The 22047-nt window shown below is 41.7% G+C and overlaps 1 long non-coding RNA gene across 1 annotated transcript; it reads left to right on the top strand.

The window, feature by feature from the left end:
• Positions 1-1178: 1178 nt before the first annotated feature.
• On the top strand, positions 1179-18586 carry LOC108305422. The gene is made up of 3 exons (XR_001825725.1): positions 1179-1316; positions 5495-5551; positions 18349-18586. It is a non-coding gene; the product is annotated as an uncharacterized LOC108305422 (long non-coding RNA).
• The last annotated feature ends 3461 nt before the right edge of the window (positions 18587-22047 follow it).

Raw genomic sequence — 22047 nt, 5'->3', positions numbered from 1 at the left:
ATCTTGAGAGATGATTAATGATTGTTGTTTTAAGGCATTAAGCTTGGGGTAGTAGATCACTGAAATATTAGACAAAGGCCAAGTCATCTGAAGTTGAAGGAAAAATCAGTCATTAGTGCCAACCAATTTCACCACATTAGCTCATTCTGCCAACAGTTTTAGTAGCTCAAGATTCCACTTTCCTATTACACACACACACACACACACACACACACACACACACACCATGGAATACTATTCAGCCATAAAAAAGAATGAAATCGTGTCTTTTGCAACAGCATAGGTGGAACTGGAGACCGTTATCCAAAGTGAAATAACTCAGAAACAGAAAGTCAAATGCGACATGTTCTCACATATAAGTGGGAGCTAAGCAATGGTTACACACGGACACACAGAGTGGAATAACGGACACTGGACACTCCAAAAGCTGGGACAGTGTGTGAAGAGGATGAGAGCCGAAAAGTTACCCATTCAGTACAGTGTTCACTATTCAGGTGATGGGTACACTAAAAGCCCAGACTTCGCCACTATGCAATATATGCATGTAAAAAACCTGTACTTGTACCCCCTAAATTTATAAAAATGAAAAAAAAAATTCACTTTTCTCATAGTCCTCTTTCTCTGATTCTACCTTCAACCAACCGGTAAGCATCAGTGGAATATGTTGTCCAAGGCATTTGAGGTGACAGGGGGTGTGTGGAAGACACAGGAAAATACCCTCTGTGCTCAAGAGGTTCACTTATATGTGTGATAAGGCAAATATACCACCCCAACTCCCAATTTGTTCAAGGCAAAAGTTTAGATGTCATCCTCCATCCTTTTCTGCCCCTCCCCACTTAACATTAACAACACATGCTCAGTACCCTTAATATGCCACGTATCACAGATTACCTCATTTAGTACTCAAAATTCTACTAAAATAGTATTTTCCTTCCCATTTCACAGGTGAAGAAATTGAGGCACACAGTTATGTCACTTGCAGAAGTCACAAAACTAGTTCATGGCAGAGCTAGAATTGGAATCTTGACTATGTAATTTCAGATTCCTAACTCTTGAGCATTTTGTAGAATCAGCACCTAACTTTGAGTCAGAGTTTGAGATGCAAATCCTTTATTGATCAAATGACTTCAACTCATTGAATTAATTTTCTTCTGCATAAAATAGGGTCACCATCTGCTTATCTAAATTGTTATAAATGGGGCAGTATATGTACCTTTCCAGATACCTAATCATAGCTTAATCATTACTGGTGTCTTTTTCCTTTCTCCTTCTACAGAAAACAGGCTTCACATAGGATCTCTAAATTTAAAGGGTGTGTAAGCCATGGCAATAGCTTGCCTCAAATTGAACTTACGGTATATTAGGCAGTGGCTTCTACTGAAGAAGTTTTGCACTGTAGCCAGGCTCTACAGTCATTGTAAATATGTTGCTCTGAGCCAAGAGTTGACAAACTTTTTCTGAAAAGGGCCACATAGTAAATATTTTAGGTTCTGTGGTCTGTACAGTCTCTGTCACAGCTACTTAACTCTGGGCCTATAGTGTGAAAGCAGCTGAGACAGTATGTAAAGGAATGTGTATGGATGTGTTTCAATAAAACTTTATTTACAAAAATAGGTGGCAGGCCAGATTCAGTCTGTGGACTATTTAGCCCCTGCTCTCAGGTAAGTTGTAGAGGTTCTGCTGAAAGAATCTCTTCCCGTCCCGGAAAAAGATCCTGTAAGTTAGGAAATTGCCTAGAGGGTAAAATGAAGGAAGTTGGTGAGAATTTTTATAAGCAGTGAAAATTCTGCCGAAGTAGTCCCATGACTTTTGATATCCAGCATGGTATAGCCTTGGCTCTATATCAAGTTTTCAATTCTGATATTGCAATTTTGAAAGTAGTTTGTAGAAACATAAGAATTCACTCAACAACAAACAAGCAAAAACAAAACAAAACAAAACAAAACAAAACAAAAACATTCAATGATCTACTTTGCAACCTTGTGACTAATCCAGAAAGTAGATTCTGTGTTTCTTTAGGAACATACCCTCCCTAGCAAGGTTCCTATAGAAAACCAACCCTTGGAAATAACACTAGGGGAAAAAAGTGTTCCATGGTAAAAATATGTTTAGAAAAGTTTAAATATTTTATTCTCCCTCTTGAAGATTTCTAACGGATGTAAATATATTAAAAGGCTGAGAATTCCTATAGTGACAACATTCATTAATCTTGGTTAATGAATTTTGTTACTATACTTTAGTATAAAATAAAGATCCTATACTTTAAGGTTTTGTGGTCAAGTGACTTTTACAAAATCACTTGACAGAAAACCTTAGTTATAGTATAGGATCTGGATTCAATGAAATGAGCATAATCATACTAATCTGCTGTATCTGGTGTGAAGAGCACGTATGATGAAGCACGTGCAGTGCTTAGCACAGGGCCTGTGACAGAATACACAGGAACTAGGTGTTGGCTGTTACATTAGCAGCACACTTGGGAAATGCTGGTAAAGACGATAGTATGCAAAGATATTAATAAACTCAATTCTCATTATAATTTTCAAAAGAGTTAGTTAATGATATTCCATATCATATGATATAACAAGGGCCATAATCAATCTTTTAGAAATATTTTATTCTTGAAAGTGGAAACCCCTGAGCATGGCCTGTGTTAAAACAGGAGGTTCATGGTGACCACCTCTTTATGAGACACAGGATCCTCAGGGAGTCCTCACTGCTGCGTGGGCAGGTGGTGGTCTGGAGGCTGAAGGCTGGCTGAATGGAAACAGTCAGCCCAGAAAGGGGGATGTGGATGCTGGTGGTCTCACTCTCCTCCACAGCAGGACCCTTTCGAACCCATTCCTACAAAGGCCAGAGGCCCCAGATATTGACACATGCCTTTAAGCCCTTGGATACTTCAAAGGAAGAAGATTAGGAGCCAGTCTCAGAACCTGTTCCCCAGAGAGACGCGTTTGTCCAAAAGTTGATATTATCGATGCAAGTGGAAGCCGAGAGGAGCATATAATTTCTTTAATAAAAGCTGGACTGTGTTTTCTGGGGCTCCTGAGTTTTTCTGCTTCCTCCTGAGCATTCTCAGGGGCCAGGACTGCCTCCTATGATCGGCACGAATGTTTGATCAGCTATGCGTCTTCTCCAGGGCAGCTCAGATGATCCAAAAGGCTTCGGATCTGATCGTCTCCAGAGTTTTCCTTCTTAAATTCTTTGTTTCCTTCAGAATTCATTATAAACGACATAATTACATCTCTTTTTCTTCTCTGATTGAGCATATTTCTCACACATGGTGATTTGCCACTCATATGCGGGAGGAGGCTGAGCGATGTCACTGCCTCTCATCCAAGCGCTCCACTTGCCACTGTCCCTGTCCAACTTTCACCGAGTTTGGGACATTGACAGATTACCCACAGACTCATGAGAAAGAGAAAACTGTCTGGGTCAGCACAAAACTGAATTTCAGAAAATGGTGAAGGCCTTTGCAGAGAATGATAGTTCCTAAGAGAAGACATACCACCAATTGGAATGTTACCAAGAAAAAAATTGGACATGTATTGGTCCCAATATATATTTTATTTATATATGATTGCTATAATTACTTGCTTAGAAATAAACATTCGATTAGACCATGGCATCCCAGCTATAGTGAAAATAGAGAAGAGGATTTGATAGCAAATTATCAACTGTAACAAGAGAAATTTAAAATTAGAAGCCAGCCGCAGTGGCTCACACCTGCAATCCCAGACCTTTGGGAAGCAGAGGCAGGTGGATCACCTGCGGTCAGGATTTTGAGACCAGCCTGGCCAACATGGTGAAACACCGTCTCTGCTAAAAATACAAAAAAAAAATAGCCAGGTGTGGTGGTGGGCGCCTGTAATCCCAGCTACCGAGGAGGCTAAGGCAGGAGAATCACTTGAACCCAGGAGGCAGGGGTTGCAGTGAGCCAAGATCCAGTCACTGCACTCCAGCCGGGGTGACAAGAGTGATACTCCATCTTAAAAAAGTAAAATAAAATTACAGACAGACACGTGAGAATTTGTTCATTCATTCATTTGTTTACTTCACCGATATTTATTGTGTTTCTTTCATTCGTTTACTTCACTGATATTTATTGTGTTTCTTCCAATGCCAAGCACTGCTGTGTTAGGTATAATTATGGTGGTTGAGCAATAACAGCTTATGTTTGTGGAGCACGTATTATGTGTTAAGTATGATCTCATTTAATTCCATCAGATGGGAACTGGTCTTTATTATTATTATTATTATTATTATTATTACAGAGAAGGAAAATATAGCTTAGTGGGGCTAAATGGTTGCCCAAAGTCAATGTAGCTAATAAGTAGCCAATCTTGGGTCTGATACCAAAGCCCCCAAGTTTGGATAAAAGGCTACATTGCCACTTAAAGCAAGCAAAGTTCTTATTCTCATGGAGTTTGCATTCTAGCGGGGGAGACAGTCCATTGAAAATAGAGGCAAATGTATACACATAAATAAGCAAGATGATTTCAAATAGCAGTAAGAGCTCCAGGAAATAGAAAACAGAGTGACGTTCAAGGCAGAGACAAGGCAGAGGTGCCAGGAAGATCCCCCGCCCCAACTGGACATTTGTGAGGGCAGAACAAGTTCTCTGTGAGCCTAGCTGTTTCATCTGAAGGCAGGAACCTGGACAAGAGGATCCTTACGTGGCTCATTTCATCCCACAGTTACATGGGCTGCCTTTTACAACCAGTGTTCTTCCTCTGTGTTCTAACACATGGGATTTTTCCAACCCAGACAAAGCTAGACCACTAGATATGAACAGACTCAGATGCTACCTAAATAAAAAGTCACCTTTGTCCTTAAGCAAATAATCCGACAGGGGACACCCAGACATGGCAGTAAACAAATGTCCAAGTGTTTCAGGGAAAATACTAAAGCATTCAACTGGTGGGCGGTGTTACCCTCCAAGGGACATTTGGTAATATCTGGAGACTTTGGAGGTTGTCACAAACTGGGGGAAAGATGCCACAGGAATCTAGTGGGTAGAGGCTAGGGAAACTGCTGAACATCATAGCATTCACAGGCAGCCCATACAACAAAGAATTATCCAACCCCAAATGATGTCACTAGTGGGAAACCTAACGCTACAGTGAGATAGAGTGATGAGAGAGAGAGAGAGAGAGAGAGAGAGAGAGAGAGGTGAGAGAGAGAGAGCGCTCCATCCTCATTTCCTGGTAACTTTCTCTACCTCCAAAATCTGCCCCAAATTGATGGAGACAAGAGCTTTCAATAATTTTTCAGTGAAACTTTCCATCAAAAGTCCAACCCAAAAAGCAGGATTAGGAAGGCTTCTACATTTAAAATGATTTAACACAGTCATCAGAGAAAGAGAGGGGTTCCCTTAGAGACCAGCAGGGAGAGACAATGTCTAAATCTCTACTTGCATAAAATTGATAATACAAAACATATCTCCATTAGGTTCTTTTTTAATTGAAGCGATGCTTTCTTTCATCCCTGCCAGGAAGAAGAAAAATCATGTTTCCAGCTTGGGCTGCTGTTTCATCTGCTGGACTTACTTGTGAGCTAAGCCAAGTTTCATTAAAAATTATTGGTCTCGTTACTTTTTTTGTTTTTGCTTTAAAGAGTCCCATATGGAACCAGCATCATGATAGGGCTGTAGCTGCACATAGCCATTGGGCATTTTGACCCAGTCTCTGGATCATGGTAGATTCTAAGTGTAGATCTAATTTTTTTTTCTTCAAGTATTTAGTGAATATCTCTGCAAATAAATCCAAATTTAGAAAGTTAGATTGAAAAAATGGAGAAGCAAATCTAGTCAACTCACAGAAATCTTTCTTCCTCTCTCTTGTTCTGTCTCCCAGGGAACCTCTACACCTTCTTCCAAGGTGCCAGCCATCTCGAACTCTTGTCTGATTAAGAAATTCTCTGGTAGAACCAGAACATCTGCAAAAGTGTAAAATATGATCACAGCCCTTGCACAAGTATTTTAACAACCCAATCTTATGATGGGTTATATTTCATTGACTTGGAAGAAACACTGCATTATCTGGGAAAACAGCACAGATGTTGCCTAATAAACGTTTTGGTTTATGCATTGTATTAACCTCATGAAACATTTATGCAAATCTCACATTAACAAAAGGTAAAAGGGCCATTCTGTGTTATGAGCATCCAACAGGATGATCTTTGTTTTGTTTTTGTTGTTGTTGTTGTTTTTTACCTTGGTATTTTATGGGTGTGTTTGTAACTCTTGGGGTTTCTATTTAGGAAGACACAAGGGCATTGCAGATTTTCATCTCTTCTGTTTTCAGTTCTGTTATCATCTCTTCCAGCTGACTTCACATTTTATGATGCTAATGGGGGGTGTGTGGTTTTGAGTTTCTCTCCTGTCAGCTGGTCAGTGGGTCTGAGGGATATATTTAATAGAATCTGACAGCTGATGGAACTGGCCTCATTGAAAGAGGATTTGATATGTGGAGTGAATGTGGCGACCCTGAATTCGCCATAATAATGGCCATTATTATTCTGCCTCTCACAGCCAATATAACTCTCTCTCTCGTACACACCAGTACGTGTGTATAAAAGACATGACTTATGGATGGCTTCTTCCGTATACTGATCTGAGGGCCATTTAGATAGCGTGTCAAAACAGATTAACTATCTTATCCTGCCACAAAATTAAGAGGGGAAAAAAACTTTATACAACTCTGCCTAACAAACACACTCTGTGCCTGTGAACAGAGCCAGCACAGATCGTCTCTGGGGGTGTTAAGAGAGTCAGGCACCCAGAAAAGCTGCAGGCTCCCCCAGTTAAGGTGTCCCCTCCAGTGAGTACCGGAGGGCACTGCCTGAGACATGGTGGGGGCAGCTAGAGCCACAGGTAGGAACCTACCTCCTGAAAGGCTGGTGCCATGGTTCACCTGTGTGCATGTGCCTAGGATGCTGGGGTGGGTGTCGGCCCACTTGGGCCCTGCTGAACTGGAATCTCTGTTGAAATCAACATCTCGACCTGCATCCTGGCAACCTGAAACAGCCACATTCTCTGCCAAACCTGCCTGCCTACTAGTTACCAAAGTTAGCTAACACTGACCATGTGCTTGTTCCCTGCTAAACTTTACCTGTAGTGACCCTTTTAATTTCTCAAGAACCCTAAACTGTAGAAATTATTGTTATTAATTATGATTATTGCCCCCATTTTACATAGGAAGAAATTGAGAGAAAGGCAAGCTGAGTAACTGGTCTCAAGTCACAGCTGATAACTGATGGAGCCAGGATGGAATCTCAGGCCATCAGAACCCATAGCTATAATAGTGACAGTCCTCATCTGCTTCTGTTTGTCCCAGCCAACAAGAAGTATGTGTGAGTGTGTGTGTGTGAAAATATGCACGTGTGAAAATTCTTAGACACAAATGTCCCCCTAGAAATTATCTGGCCATCCCCCTTAGCTGTAGCCAAATCCCCACTCAATCAAGGAAGTTACTGACTATGTTTTTTCCCTTGTAAAACAGCACCTCCTCCCATCCCATGGGCTGGCACAAAGACAAGGGAGAAGCTGTGTGCACCTAGCACAGCCCCAGGCCTGAGAAATTGGCCAGTAAGCACTCACCTCTCCTGTCCTTCATTTCCAACCTCAGAAGCCCACCCCTGTTTCCTGCCTCCTGTCCACGAGCCGACCTCCCCGTCTTCAGCCATGCAACACTACTGTCTGAGGCTATCATTTTAGGCAATGATATCAGAAGCAGTTGATTCCACATTCCTGAAAATAATCCTTTTATTTATCCACTGTCACCTTCTGGCAAAAAAAAAAAGAAAAAAGAAAGAAAGTAAAAGGAAAATGGCTGCAGAGACGGCCGCAGTTGAATCCAGGGTACCTGAGGAAAGCAGGCCAGATGCTGGGAGTTATCCTCATGGCTGTCGGTGTTTAAATTACATAGAGCTGGTACTTTTTAGGTCAGAAGCATAAAACCTACTATTGATCTTGAGCAATGCGTCCAATTTTGAATGTCTGTTAAAGCCCCAGGCACTTCATTGCCACATAATCAATAGTTCTTTTCGTTCTTTCTTTCTTTATTTTGTTGTAGCAAATGTATGGGTTTGTTTACCCTTCCTGCAGGCATCCAACCTGGCCTTTTATTCCTGCTCAAGTAGGACATGTAGCCTGCTGGGGACCCACTGCTCAAATCCTCCATCTGCAGGACTGCTGGGCCTGGGACTCATGAATAATGGAAGCACAGTACCCACTCCTTATAGCCCAGATGACTTTCCAGGAGTACGCTGTACCCTGAAAGTAACCAAGGGACAAGGGGCAAGTCTCAGAGAGAGATGGGGAAATGTCAGATCATGTTTAGCTCAGTGTAGACCCTAAGATAAGATAGTACGTGCAATTCTGAAATTAAGAGTAGAAAAGGGCCTTGGAGATTATCCGGGGGAAACATTCCCTTCCAATTTGCAGATGGAAAAACTGGCCAAGTCTCCTTATGTCTGGGTTGTTGAAATGGCCCAGGGGACATGAACTCGGCCATATGGGATATGGGTTAAGCTTTGATCTCTGTTAAGAAAAAGGTTTCAGGTCGACCAGATGACCGTAGCAGTATTTCTATTACCTACTCTGAGGACAACCTAGTAAGTGGGTCAACCAGGTAGGCTGGTGTGATTCGAAGCTACAAGGCCATGGAGTTCCTGCTTAAAGACCTGGTGGCTGTGTCTACCTGATGGTTTTGAAGAAGTGTCTTCTTCTACAGGCTGCTACATAGATTTGGCCTTGAAGGATGAAGGGCACAGAGGAGTGAAACTGGTGAGGGGCAGGGACAGAGGTAAGAAGACAAAATAACTAGTGGAGCAAAGACAGAAGTGAGAAGCAGCATGGTGCATGGATGGACTTGCAAACAGTTCACATGAGCAGCGGAGCAGAGGGTGTGGGGACAGCAAGAGAGACAGCGTCACAGGAGCCTGTGCGTGCCCTGCACTGAGGAGTTTCCAACCCTTGGTTTTGAAGGCTTTTGAATCAGGCAGTTACAATCAGTGTTGCACTAGAGAAAGTTGGCTGGAGGGCAAAGGATGGATTGAAGGAAGGAAGACTGGGGTCAGGGAGCCAGAGAGTAGAGTACCTAAGAGGCCAGGCAGACCTCGATGATGGCCAAACCAGGAAGGCAGTTTGGGGGATGGGTTTCTTATATTCACAAGGAGGCTCTGCAGGATTGGAGGAAGGTCTAGGTGGATATAGTGATGGGAAGTTCACAGTGGCAGTCAGGGTCACTTAAAACTTCTAGCACTATATGTGAATTGTTGTAGTTTACTGTGTGACTTTTGATAAGTCACTTAACCTCTCGGAGCTTCAGTTTCCTCATCTATAATGTGAGAATAACATGAGGATTTGATGATTAAATGAGGTAATACATGAAACTGTCTTCCATAGTGTCCACCATATAGTAAACCTTCAATAGGTGAGAGCTGATTTCTATTATATTATTGACTGTGTGGAGAGTGTCCAGTGAAACATGATGTGTTTTGAGATAGCATTATTTTTCTTTTGAAAAAAAAAAATGCTCTGTCACCCAGGCTGGAAGGCAGTGATGTGATCTTGACTCACTGCAACCTCTGCCTTCTGGTTCAGCCGATTCTACTGCCTTAGCCTCCCAAGTAGCTGGGACTACAAGCGCACATCACCATGCCTGGCTAATTTTTGTATTTTTGGTAGAAGTAGCATCATTTTTAACCCAGCCTTGAAATAGATTGCTGGAGTCATAAGCCATCTCCAGGAAACACGTTGGAGTTACTTCTCTAGTGCAGGAAGGCAACAACAGAAACACATACCCATCTATCTTCCAAGATTCCTCAGAAAATGACCAACTGTATATAAAAATAAAAAAATCTTATCCATACTGTATATTAGTGAAGGGTGGTATTTATAGGCCAGAAGGTCTGAGGAACATCTGCTAGATACAAGGCAGATGGGCCATATTGAAGAATTCACGATTTCCAAAATGGGAAGGAGGGGTCTGTTTGACAAACATTTCAAAACTGTCTTTTCAGATCCTCATCAACAGCCTTGCTGGGGTGAGAACTGGAGGTGAGAGTGGGCTAAAGCTTCTAGAACTGGTCAGTGCCATGGATAAGTGGCCATGGTGCCAGGGGCACAGTGAAGGGGAAACCCAGAACAGCAATTCCTTGGGATTAAACCCTGAAGCCGATTTTCATCCAGGCCTGGGTCAGGGCACAGCCTCAGCACACTGCTGGCTGCTGAGCTTTAGTAGACATGAATTCTCATCTTCCCAGCATCCCAACTTCTCTTACCCTAGTAATGATGGTGATTTTGAACTTGGAGTCAACCCTTTTCTTCATCCTGAGTCCACATGGTCTAGAAGGATCTCCAGGATGAAGCTATTGACCCAGGTCTGGTCAATCCAGCACAAAATGGACCTTGACACATAGATTGATTCAGAAATGGTCTTACCACCCAACGTGGTCCAATCAGAACGGCTTTCAAAAGTTTAGTGGGAGTCCACAATAAGGTATGACTTCACAACATAAGCATGGCTACAGTCAAATAGATAGATCAGAACAAGATTGGCAAGGAATTGGATAAGTTGAACCCTTAGACACTGCTGGTGAGAGTGTAAAATAGTGTAGCTGCTTTGGAAAAAAGTAGTTCCTCAAAAGGTGAATTGTATCACCCAGGAATTCCACTCCTAAGTACACACCCTAGGGAAATGAAACTAAATGTTCACATAATGCGCACAAATGTTCCCAGCAGCACTGTAATAGACAAAAGGTGAAAATAAGCCAAGTATCTTTAGACCAATGAACATGTAAACAAAATATGATATATCATGCAATGGAGTATTATTCAGCCATGAAAAGAAACGAGATTCAGACATGTGCTGCAACGTAACTGAGCCTCTCAAACATAGTGCCAAGTGAAAGAAGCTCATCGCAAAAGACCACCTGTTGTGTGAAATGTTCGGGAAAGGCAGATCCATAGAGACAGAGAGTAGATTCGTGGTTGCCTAGGGCTGGGGGAGAGGGGGATGGGGAGTAACTGCTAATGGGAATGGGGTTTCTTTCTGAGGTAATGAAAATGTTTTAAAATTGATTGTGCCGATGGTTGCATAATTCCATGAATATATTAAAACCACTAAATTTTACTTTAAGTGGGTGAATTGTATGGTATGTGAATTACATCTCAATAAAGCTGTTATTAATAAAAAAAAAAATGTTTAATGGAAACCAAGGGAAAGATCCAAGCTCTATGCTGTTGGAATTAAGCTGGTGGGGAGGGGTAGGGGAGGGGTGAGGCTGGGGCTGTTACAGCCACTTTATCACCCAGAAGTTTTAGGGGCCACTACAGTGAACCTGAGAATCAATCTCATATAGCAGAAAGCACACAGAAGTGATAGAAACTGGATTCTCAAAGAATTTGTACTTTAAATTCAGCTCTACTTGAAACCAGAACTCTCCCTCGGTTTCCCTTCCTCAGTTAACACCCTCTAAGGTGGGCTTTGTGCTTGCAATAGAAAGACCCCCCCAATGCAAATACCAAACACAGAAAAGGAAGCTTGAGCAGGGAGTCTAAACTTCCCGCCACCACTCCCATCCATGCTGACCCCTTACCCCGGCCTCTTCTAGCTCCCTCTTCTCCCTTCAGCTTCTAGATCTTCCAATCAGCCAAACGGAACTCCATCCAATTTAATCCATTCCCTTCTCCCATCATCCTGGCCTAAATCATTCACACAGGGACCCACACAATCGCTGACAGAACTCCTAGCAATGGGTTAACTCATAGCAATGGGTTAAAGCAAACAAAGAAAAATCACAGGCGTATGAGAAGACAGAACTGCTCCAAACAAGGGGACCACAAGTGCCTCCCAGCTGAATTGAGTTATTGCAGGAGGCAAGAGAAAAGTTTCCAAGTCTGTTAATTCAAGGTGTCAGAAGGAATCAAGAAGAAACTGTGGCTTCCATTTCCAGAGAGCGATTAGAGTTTATCTGTTTGATTCCCTTGCCTCTCCAAACCTTATTATGGCAAATTAAAAAACAAAAACAAATAAAGAGAGAAAGAAACCTCTGTAAGCCATGGATAACCTAGACACTTGAGTACTTTTCCTTAAAGGATGTGATAGAGAAGGAAAGTGGCTGAAGGAAGGCTGCCTTTTGATGCAGACACAGAAACGGCTCCTGCAGAAGTGGAGGGGATTCCCCAAGAGCTGAAAAAGCCCCTCCTCGTTGGGTTCATGTTATTTACTAGCGTGGACCTCAGGGTAATTGGTACGGGGCAAATTAAAAAACTTTAGGAATTGTCCCATTGCCCTGATAGAAGACAACCAAGAGCACCACTCACATCAGGCTTCATGTGGTATAAATAGTGTGGGAAGAAAAAAACAGCTATTGCTAAGGAGACTCAATGAAAGCAAGGATTTGGTGCCCTGATTTGGGGCTGTTAGTATGGTCATGGCAGATAAATACATGCTCCGGACAATAATAAATCTTCCTGCCCTATTGATGCAGGACAGGCAAGCCCCCAAATTGAGGCTTAGCCGAGGAGGGTTCTTGGCCTCTCCCAGGAAAGCCAGCGGTGTTAAACAACCACTTCTATTGAGGCAGCAGTGTACAGCAGCAGACAGGCCAGGGCTGCCCTATAAGCGGTGTGCCCAGAGTTTGCAGCTTAGAAGCGCTGATGCACTCACAGTTTTATTATATGCAATTTTATATTATATACAGTTTTAATTATATGCAAAATAACGGGGGGGTCCATGCAGAAATTTCTAGAACTTCTGGGTTGTCAGGTGTTGCCATGGAAGAGGGAGGTAACTTCTGGGTGTTGCCATGGCACCGATAAATGGACATGGCACACTGATGGGTGTGTCTTATGGGGAGGTGCTTCTGCCCTGACCTGTTTTAGCTAATCCTTAATTAGGTCTGGGGTCCAAGCTCCACCTCCAAGTCAAGTTATGCCTCCTACCTCAATAGGAAAGCAAATGGAGTCCTCACTGGAAAGGCTAGGTGAGGATGACCAGGAGAGGGTCCCGAGCAGTGGAGTGCGCAAATCTCAGTGCCCTGCAGATGACTGCGGATGCTGCTGCCCTGATGCCTGCACAGGGTGAAAAGAAACCTCCAGGAAATGGTGCATTTTCCTGCTGCACGTTGACCTTCCCACTCACGCACTTTCTGTTCCTCATAGTCAGCTGGACCTCCAAACTAGAAAAATACCTACAGAATAGACCAAGAAGTCCTTTCCCTTCTGTGAGTAACTTATTTAAATAAGTTTCTAATAGAATCATTCTCAAGTTGTAACAATGGATCAATAGTTTTCCCTCTGCCAATAGGTACAATAAAAGAAAATTTAACAGAGGTAGGAAAAGGTTCAGTGATTTAAGAAACAGAGCTTATTTTGAGAAATCAAAACAAATACTCTCTTATGATATGAAACTGTACCAATAAACAAGGGTAAAAATGATCTCTGATGTTGGTATTTCCCATAAGATTAGAGATATTGTTTCTTTTAATGGGAATCCCTGAAATCCAGAAAGAAAGTTTCCCAATGAAAAGCATAATCAAAAATCTGGAGACAACAGATGCTGGAGACGATGTGGAAAAATAGGAACACTTTTACACTGTTGGTGGGAGTGTAAATTAGTTCAACCATTGTGGAAGACAATGTGGCGATTCCTCAAGGACCTAGAAATAGAAATTCCATTTGTCCCAGCAATCCCATTACTGGGTATATAACCAAATGAGTATAAATCATTCTACTATAAGGAAGCGTGCACACGAATGTTCATTGCAGCACTGTTTACAATAGCAAAGACCTGGAACCAACCCAAATGCCCATCAATAATAGACTGGACAAGGAAAATGTGGCACATATACACCATGGAACACTATGCAGCCATCAAAAACGATGAGTTCGTGTCCTTTGTAGGAACATGGATGAACCTGGAAACCACCATTCTTAGCAAACTGACACAAGAACAGAAAATCAAACACCACATGGTCTCACTCATAGGCGGGTGTCGAACAAGGAGAACACATGGACACAGGGAGGGGAGCATCACACACTGGGGTCTGTCACGGGGAAATAGGGGAGGGGCAGCAGGGGGTGGGGAGTTGGGGAGAGATAGCATGGGGAGAAATGCCAGGTATAGGTGATGGGGAGGAAGGCAGCAAATCACAATGCCATGTGTGTACCTATGCAACAATCATACATGTTCTTCACATGTACCCCAAAACCTAAAGTGCAATTTAAAAAAAGAGAAAAGCATAATCACGGAAATTTGCTAGTGCTATGAAGGCAATACAAAGCAGATTGAATGGAACAGAAAGCAGAATCTGTGAATTTAGAAGTAAGCTCAAGAAATCCTCCCAGAATCAGTGAAAACAAGGCAAGAAATGGAGAAAATGAGAACAGAGAGAGAGAAAGAAAAAGGGGAGAGGATCCTAGAAAGGAAGCTAGATGTAAAGATCAATTCACTATGTAAGATTTTAAATGGTGGCAACAGAGCAAATGAAAGAGAAAAAATAACTCAAGATATGACAGAAAATTTCCCCAAGCTGAAGGAAGACTTGGGTCTGTAGAATCTAGAGGCAAACTGCCCCAGAAGGCTGTTTTTCTGCTTTTGTAAATAAACTTTTATTGGAAAATAGCCATGCCTGCTCATTTATGCTTTGGTTCTGGTGGGTTTCCTGCTACAACAGCAGAATTGCATGCTCGCCACTGCAGACCCTATGACCTGCTTAGAAAGCCGTATGGCCTTCTAAGAAAAGATTTTCTGTCCCCTCTAAGAGCTCTTTGATACATAGATGGCTAAAATGTTTGCATTTCAAGAACAAAAAATGTAAAATCCTATAATCATTTAGTCCCCCGGGGTGGGGGTAGAAACACCCAAACTACCTACAAAAGAAGAAAGAAAGAAATGGCACTAGGTCACACTTCTTAGTAAATTCTAAAATAAAATATTATCAAAATCCAAAGGCTTTCAAAGGATTGAGATTGGTAACTAAGACTATATGGAGCCAAGGTACCAGTCTTGTATATTCGTAATTGTTTTTGTGCTTCTGCTCCTGGGATGGTGCCTGCAATCCCAGTCATAGCCCTCCCAAAGTGTGTGGGTAATTTTATGGGGACGGAGTCACAAGCAACATTTGTTGTGGCTATTATGTCTTGAAAACAAAAATCATCAAAGAAATGCTCCAGGTGGCTGAAAAATGAAGCAAAATAAATAATTCAGATGTGAGGAAAAGCAATATAAAAGAAACCTTGCTTAATAGAGAACCAAGAAATTTAAAGTTAATTTCTCAATAATTGCAGTTAACATGATTATAAAACAATGTAAGTGTCAAAAAATAATTCTTGAAAGAGATGATACCCAATGTAAAAATGTATTAATTATAACATTCTTACTCTAAAAGCCAGATGGGGCTGGAAAAGGAGTTGGTGATGCTAGTACTGGTAATTATAGCTTCCATTTTTAGAAGTTACTCTGTATTAAGCACAAAAATAATGCTGATATAAATATTGTTTTTCATAAATCTTTGTACACATATTTAATATTAATTTCTTAACAAATTCTTAGAAGGTCAATGCTGGGTCTGAGCATTTTAAAATCTTTTAACATAATGGAATTTGAACTCTCAATAGACATATGTAAGTGTTCATTTTTCTGTACTCTTGCCAATGATGATTATTATTATTTTGATAGTTATAATAGTGAAAATAATGTATGAAAAAGTATGGAAGTTTGAAATTTTTTTTACAAACTAGAGCTAATTAAGGTTATTTGATATAGTACTATAACTTTCACTAGTGTTCTGATATACTTCTCCAATAGAAGAGACCACCACTCTGTTTAGTTTCATTTTTCATGAAGATAGTAGATGGCATGTTTTTCTGTCATATAAATGACAATTTTTTTAAATTTGATATGGAGTCTCATTCTGTCACCCAAGCTAGAGTGCAGTGGGGCAATCTCGGCTCACTGCAACCTCCACCTCCCGGGATTCAACCTATTCTCCTGCCTCAGCCTCCTGAGTAGCTGGGATTGCAGGCACCTGCCATCATGCTCCATTCATTTTTGTATTTTTAGTAGAGACTGGGTTTTGCCATGTTGGCCAGGCTTATCTCGAACTCCTGACCTCAGGTGATCCACACTCCTTGGCCTTCCAAAGTGTTAGGATCACAGGCATGAGCCACCATGCCCAGCCATAAATGACAATTTTAAGGGGATACAAATTTTTTTATTTGGAGACAACATTTATGAGAATTGAGGGCCATTAAATAATTTATAGCAAGTCCCCAAAATGAGATTTTCTGCATCTATTAAAAGTCATATTCACAAAAACTATTAGAGATGTAAGAAGCTTCTGGAAATATAATACTGAGTGAAAAATAGTTGATATCACACAATCCCAATTCTGAGGTTAAAAAGTATGTATTATGTACAAATCAGAAGATAAGCCAGACATTAACAAGGATGGTCTCTGAGAGAAGACAATGCAGAAAGTAAAGTTTCTTCTTTATTCTTTTCTGCATTTTCTAAGTTTTCTACTTAAACATTTTAATACATAGGGAAAAACAGATAACTTGTAAGTAAGCTAGATGTTTTTATCTGTTTCCCTGGCTACTAGGGCAGTATCTGCCTCCCAGTAGACAATTCTGTCCATGTCCACTGAATGCAAGAATGAGTGAGTAAATGAGTAAAAGACTGTGTATCCCCTAGGTGGAATTCCCTTTCCCGGGGCATCTTGTGATCTGGTTTCTGCAGGCCTGGGATCCTGCTCCTATCTGCTTGCTTCCCACTGCCGGCTGCTCAGCTGCTTTGGCCCGCACCCATCTCCCTACCTGGATCTCTGCAGCATCCCCATAGTCGGGGCCTCCCCCAGGTTACCTGCTCCATCTGCTAGGCCTGGGCCCCAGATCTCCCTCACTGAGGCCTACCAAGTTGGTCTTGACTTTGCCAGTTCTTCTTCCTTCTGAGCTAGAAAACTCCATTGGAGAAACTTCTTGGCCAAGGACATGACGCTTTGGGAAATGGATTCAGTCAGTCAGCAAGGCTGATGTCATCCGGATAAGACCAGGATTACATGAAGATCCCCTCCCCAGTTGACTGGTTTCCTTGCAGGGAATGTTAATTTGTAAAAATCATGAATAGATTTGTAGACTAAAGTGGCCCTTAAGAACAGAGCTATAAACACCAGTGTGATGTAATGGCTGGTTCTATTCTGATTTGTCAGTGACAATGCATTACCAGTACTCAAAATGGCTCAAATATCACTCCTGCTTACATGGGAGTTTGAGTGAGGAAGACACTGTTGGACTGTTTGCTCTAGTTGAATGAGACTTAGCAGGTTGGTATAACACATTTTGTCCTATCAAAAATAGCGGAGATTACATAAGCATAACCTCTCCCCAGAGCAAATATGCATTTGAGAGGCAGTGAAACATACATAATTATAGATGTAAAACACTAAAAATAGGCACTGTGCCACACACAGGCAGCTGAGAGCGTGGCACTCGAGTGCAATGCTGCCACGTATGGCAATATTAATAGGAGCTGTGGCACCATCCCAGGTGGCCCAGTGAGGCGATGCAGAGCTATTACAGACAGGAAAAGACAGAGCGATATAAAATGTTTGTGTGCAAAGAAGGTTGCTGCTTATTTGAGCCTGTCAAATCCTGTTCCAGCTGACTGTGGTCTTCTCCCAGGGGACAGGAAATAAGAAGGCATCAAACAACCATGACTGTTACATTGTTACCTCTTATTGTATTCTTATTATAACTAGTCAGTATGAATAATAATAGCAGCTTGTGCTTAAAAGCATGTGCTGTATTTTTCAAGGGATTTTAACCTCTATAGTTATTCAATTCAACCAGTCTATATTGAGGACTGTTTCAAGTAGCCTCTGCTATATAACACAATATCCCTGCAAAACATGATGACTTAAATCAAGCAGAATTGCTTACAATTCTGTAAGTTGGCTGTGTAATTTTCTGCTTGTCTCAGCTGGAAGGTCCCCAGATGACCTCAGGCACATGTCTAGCAGCTGTGCTGGGACACTTGATTGGACACCCTGATGCTCCTTCCTGGGAGAAGACTAGACCAGTTTCCTGATCTGCATTCTCTGGTGCTTCAGGAAGGCACCGGTGAAAGTTGCACTGTCCCTTAAGGTTTAGTTGCATGATGTCACCTCTACTACATTCTTTTGGTTAACGCCACTTACAGGGTCAGCCCATATTCAGCGACAGGAAAATAAACTTCACCTCTTGATAGGAGGAGCTGCAAAATTTTGTGGACATATTTAATTTAAGACAAAAGGACTGAGCTAGAGATTGACTTACATAATCTCATTTAATTCTCACAGGAACCCTGAATGGAAAGGATTGCTATGCACACATTTTGGATACAGAAACTGAGGCTCAGAGAGGTTAAACAACTTTCCTAAAGCCACACAGCTAGAGAGTTGATCCGAACTGAAGATTGTTTCACATCAAAGCTCATTTCTTCCCTAAATGGCAGCATTCCCTTCTGACTTATTAATTTGATTTCTGCCCTCCCCTCGTGGAAGTTAATTAAAAGAATGTGAGAACCTTTTAGAAAATAAACAGGGTGGAGGGGAGGGAATCTAAGATGGCCGAATAGGAACAGCTCTGGAGTGCAGTCCCCGGGGAGAACAATGCAGACAGTGAGTGATCACTGCATTTTCAAAAGAGTTATTACTGCCCACGGACCAGGAGATTCCCTGGCTGAAAAGTGCCATGAGTTTCCAGCACAGCTGTTTCAGCCAGCGCAGTGGGTCTCTGCACAAAAACTCACACAAATCTGGGCAGGCATTTCAACTGAAGCCTGGAATGCTTGGAAGACTGAGCCGCCCATTCAACTGAAAAAAAAAAAGGGGCTGAAACAGGGAGCCAGGTGATCTGGCTCAACAGGTCCCACCCCTACAAAGACCAGCAATCTGAAATATTCTGGATTGAGTTTCACAGCAAGCACAGCTGGACCCAGGACAGTCCAGCTCTGTGGGAAGAAGGACGTCCACCATTACCAAGGCAGTCTGCCTTTACTGAGGCAGTCCACCACTGCTGAGGCAGTCCACCATTACCGAGGCAGTCTGCCATTACTGAGGCAGTTCTTACTATACCTCTGTAAACAAAACCGCAAGGAAGTTCACACAGCAGCTGGGCAGAGCCCATGGCAGCTCAGCAACACCACTGCAGGCAGATTGTGACTAGGCTACCTCCTAGCTGGGAAGGGCATCTCTGAAAAAAGGCAGCAGCACATCAGGAACTTATAAATAAAGCCCCACCTTCCCAGGACAGAGCACCTGGGAAAAAAGGCAGTTATGAGTTCCACTGCAGCAGACATAAACGTACCTGCCCAGCAGCTCTGAATGAACAATGGAGCTCACAGCTCAGCACTTGAACTCCTATAAGGGACAGACTGTCTCCTTAAGCAGCTCCCTGACTCCTGTATATCCAAAGAGACACCTCATAAAGGACGGCTCAGGCTGACATCTGGCTGGTATCCTTCTGGGATGAAGATAACAGAAGAAGAAACTGGTAGCAACCCTTACTGTTCTACAGCCACCAAAGGTGATCCCCAGGCAAGCAGGATCTGGAGTGGACCTCCAGCAGTCCTACAGCAGAGGGACCTGACAGTTAGAAGGAAAAATAAAAAACAGAAAAAAATAACTTCATCATCAACAAAAAGGACATCCACTCAGAGACCCCATCCAAAAGCCACCAACTACAAAGAACACAGGTAGATGAATCCACAAAGACAGGAAGAAACCAGTGCAAAAATGATGAAGACACCCAAAACCAGAACACCTCTCCTCCTCCAAGGGATCACAACTCCTCGCCAGCAAGGGAACAAAGTTGGATAGAGAATGAATCTGGCAAATTGACAGAAACAGGCTTCAGAAGGTGGGTAATAACAAACTTCTCTGATCTAAAAGAACATGTTCTAACCCAATGCAAAGAAACTAAAAACCTTGAAAAGAGGTTTGATGAAACCTTTTTCAATGCTAACAAAAATAAACAGCTTAGAGAAGAATATAAATGACTTAATGGAGTTGAAAAACACAACACGAGAACTTCGTGAAGCATACAAAAGTTTCAATAGCCAAATCGACCAAGCAGAAGAAAGGATATCAGAGATTGAAGATCAACTCAATGAAAGAAAATGAGAAGGCAAGATTAGAGAAGAAAGAGTGAAAAGAAATGAACAAAGCCTCCATGAAATATGGGATAGGTGTACCTGAATGTGATGGAGAAAATGAATCCATGCAACCAGTACCAGCCACTCCAAAAATGTCCCAAATGGTAAAGAGCATTGACACAATGAGGAAACTGTGTCAACTAACAGGCAAAACAACCAGCTAGCATCAAAATGGCAGGATCAAATTCACACATTAACAATATTAACCCTAAATGTAAATAGGCTAAATGCCCCAATCAAAAGACACAGACTGGCAAATTGTATAAAAAGTCAAAACCCATTGGTGTGCTGTATACAGGAAACCCATCTCACATGCAGGGACACACATAGGCTCAAAATAAAGGGATGGAGGAAGATTTACCAAGGAAATGAAGAGAAAAAAATATCCTAGTCTCTGATAAAATAGACTTTAAACCAACAAAGATCAAAAGAGACAAAGAAGAGCATTATATAATGGTAAAAGGATCAATGCAACACAAAGAGCTAATGATCCTAAATATATATGCACCCAATACAGGAGCACCCAGATACATAAAGTAAGTTCTTAATGACATACATAGAGACTTACATGCCCACACAGTAATAGTGGGAAACTTTAACACTCCACTGTCAATATTAGACAGATCAACCAGACAGAAAATTAACAAGGATATCCAGGACTTGAACTCAGATCTGGACCAAGCAAACTTAACAGACATCTACAGAACTCTCCACCCCAAATCCACAGAATATACCTTCTTCTCATCACCACATCACACCTTCTCTAAAATTTACCACATAATTGGAAGTAAATCACTCCTCAGCAAACACAAAAGAATGGAAATCATAACAGTCTCTCAGACCACAGTGCAATCAAATTAGAACTCAGGATTAAGAAACTAACTCAGAACCACACAACTTCATGGAAACGGAACAACTGGCTCTTAAATGTTGACTGGATAAACAATGAAATGAAAGCAGAAATAAAAATGTTCTTCAAAACATCTCAATGAGAAGGAAGACACAACATACCAGAATCTCTGGGGTACATTTAAAGCAGTGTCTAAAGGGAAACTTATAGCAATAAATGCCCCCATGAGAAGCAAGGAAAGATCTAAAATCGACACCCTATCATCAAAATTGAAAGAGCTAGAGGAGCAAGATCAAAAAAACTCAAAAGCTAGCAGAAGACAAGAAACAACTAAGATCAGAGCAGAGCTGAAGGAGATAGAGACACAAAAAACTCTTCAAAAATCAATAAATCCAGGAGGTGTTTTTTTTTAAAAGATCAACAAAATAGACAGACCACTAGCCAGATTAATAAAAAACAAAAGAGAGAAGAATCAAATAGATGCAATGAAAAAACGTTAAAAAGGATATCACTACCAATTCCACAGAAATACAAACTACCATCTGAGATTACTACAAACAACTCTATGCACATAAATCACTAAATCTGGAAGAAATGGATAAATTCCTGGACACTTGCACCCTCCAAAGCCTAAACAAGGAAGAAGTAGAAACCCTGAATAGACCAATAAGACGGATTGAAGTTGAGGCAGCAATTAGTAGCCTACCAACCAACAAAAGCTCAGGTCCAGATGGGTTCACAGCCAAATTCTACCAGACATACAAAGAAGAGCTGGTACCACTACTTCTGAAACTCTTCCAAACAATCCAAAGAGACAGAATCCTTCCCAAATCATTTTATGAGACAAATATCATCCTGATACCAAAACCCATCAGAGACTCAACAAAAAAAGAGAACTTCAGTCCAATATCCATGATGAACATAGATGCAAAAATTTTCAGTAAAATACTGGCAAACCGATTGCAAAAGCACATCAAAAAGCTTATCCATCAC

The sequence above is a fragment of the Cebus imitator genome, unplaced genomic scaffold, assembly GCF_001604975.1.
Source record: "Cebus imitator isolate Cc_AM_T3 unplaced genomic scaffold, Cebus_imitator-1.0 Scaffold63, whole genome shotgun sequence".
Lineage (NCBI taxonomy): Eukaryota > Metazoa > Chordata > Mammalia > Primates > Cebidae > Cebus > Cebus imitator.
The sequence above is the reverse complement of the archived record's forward strand: the minus strand, read 5'-3'. Positions and strand labels throughout refer to the sequence as shown.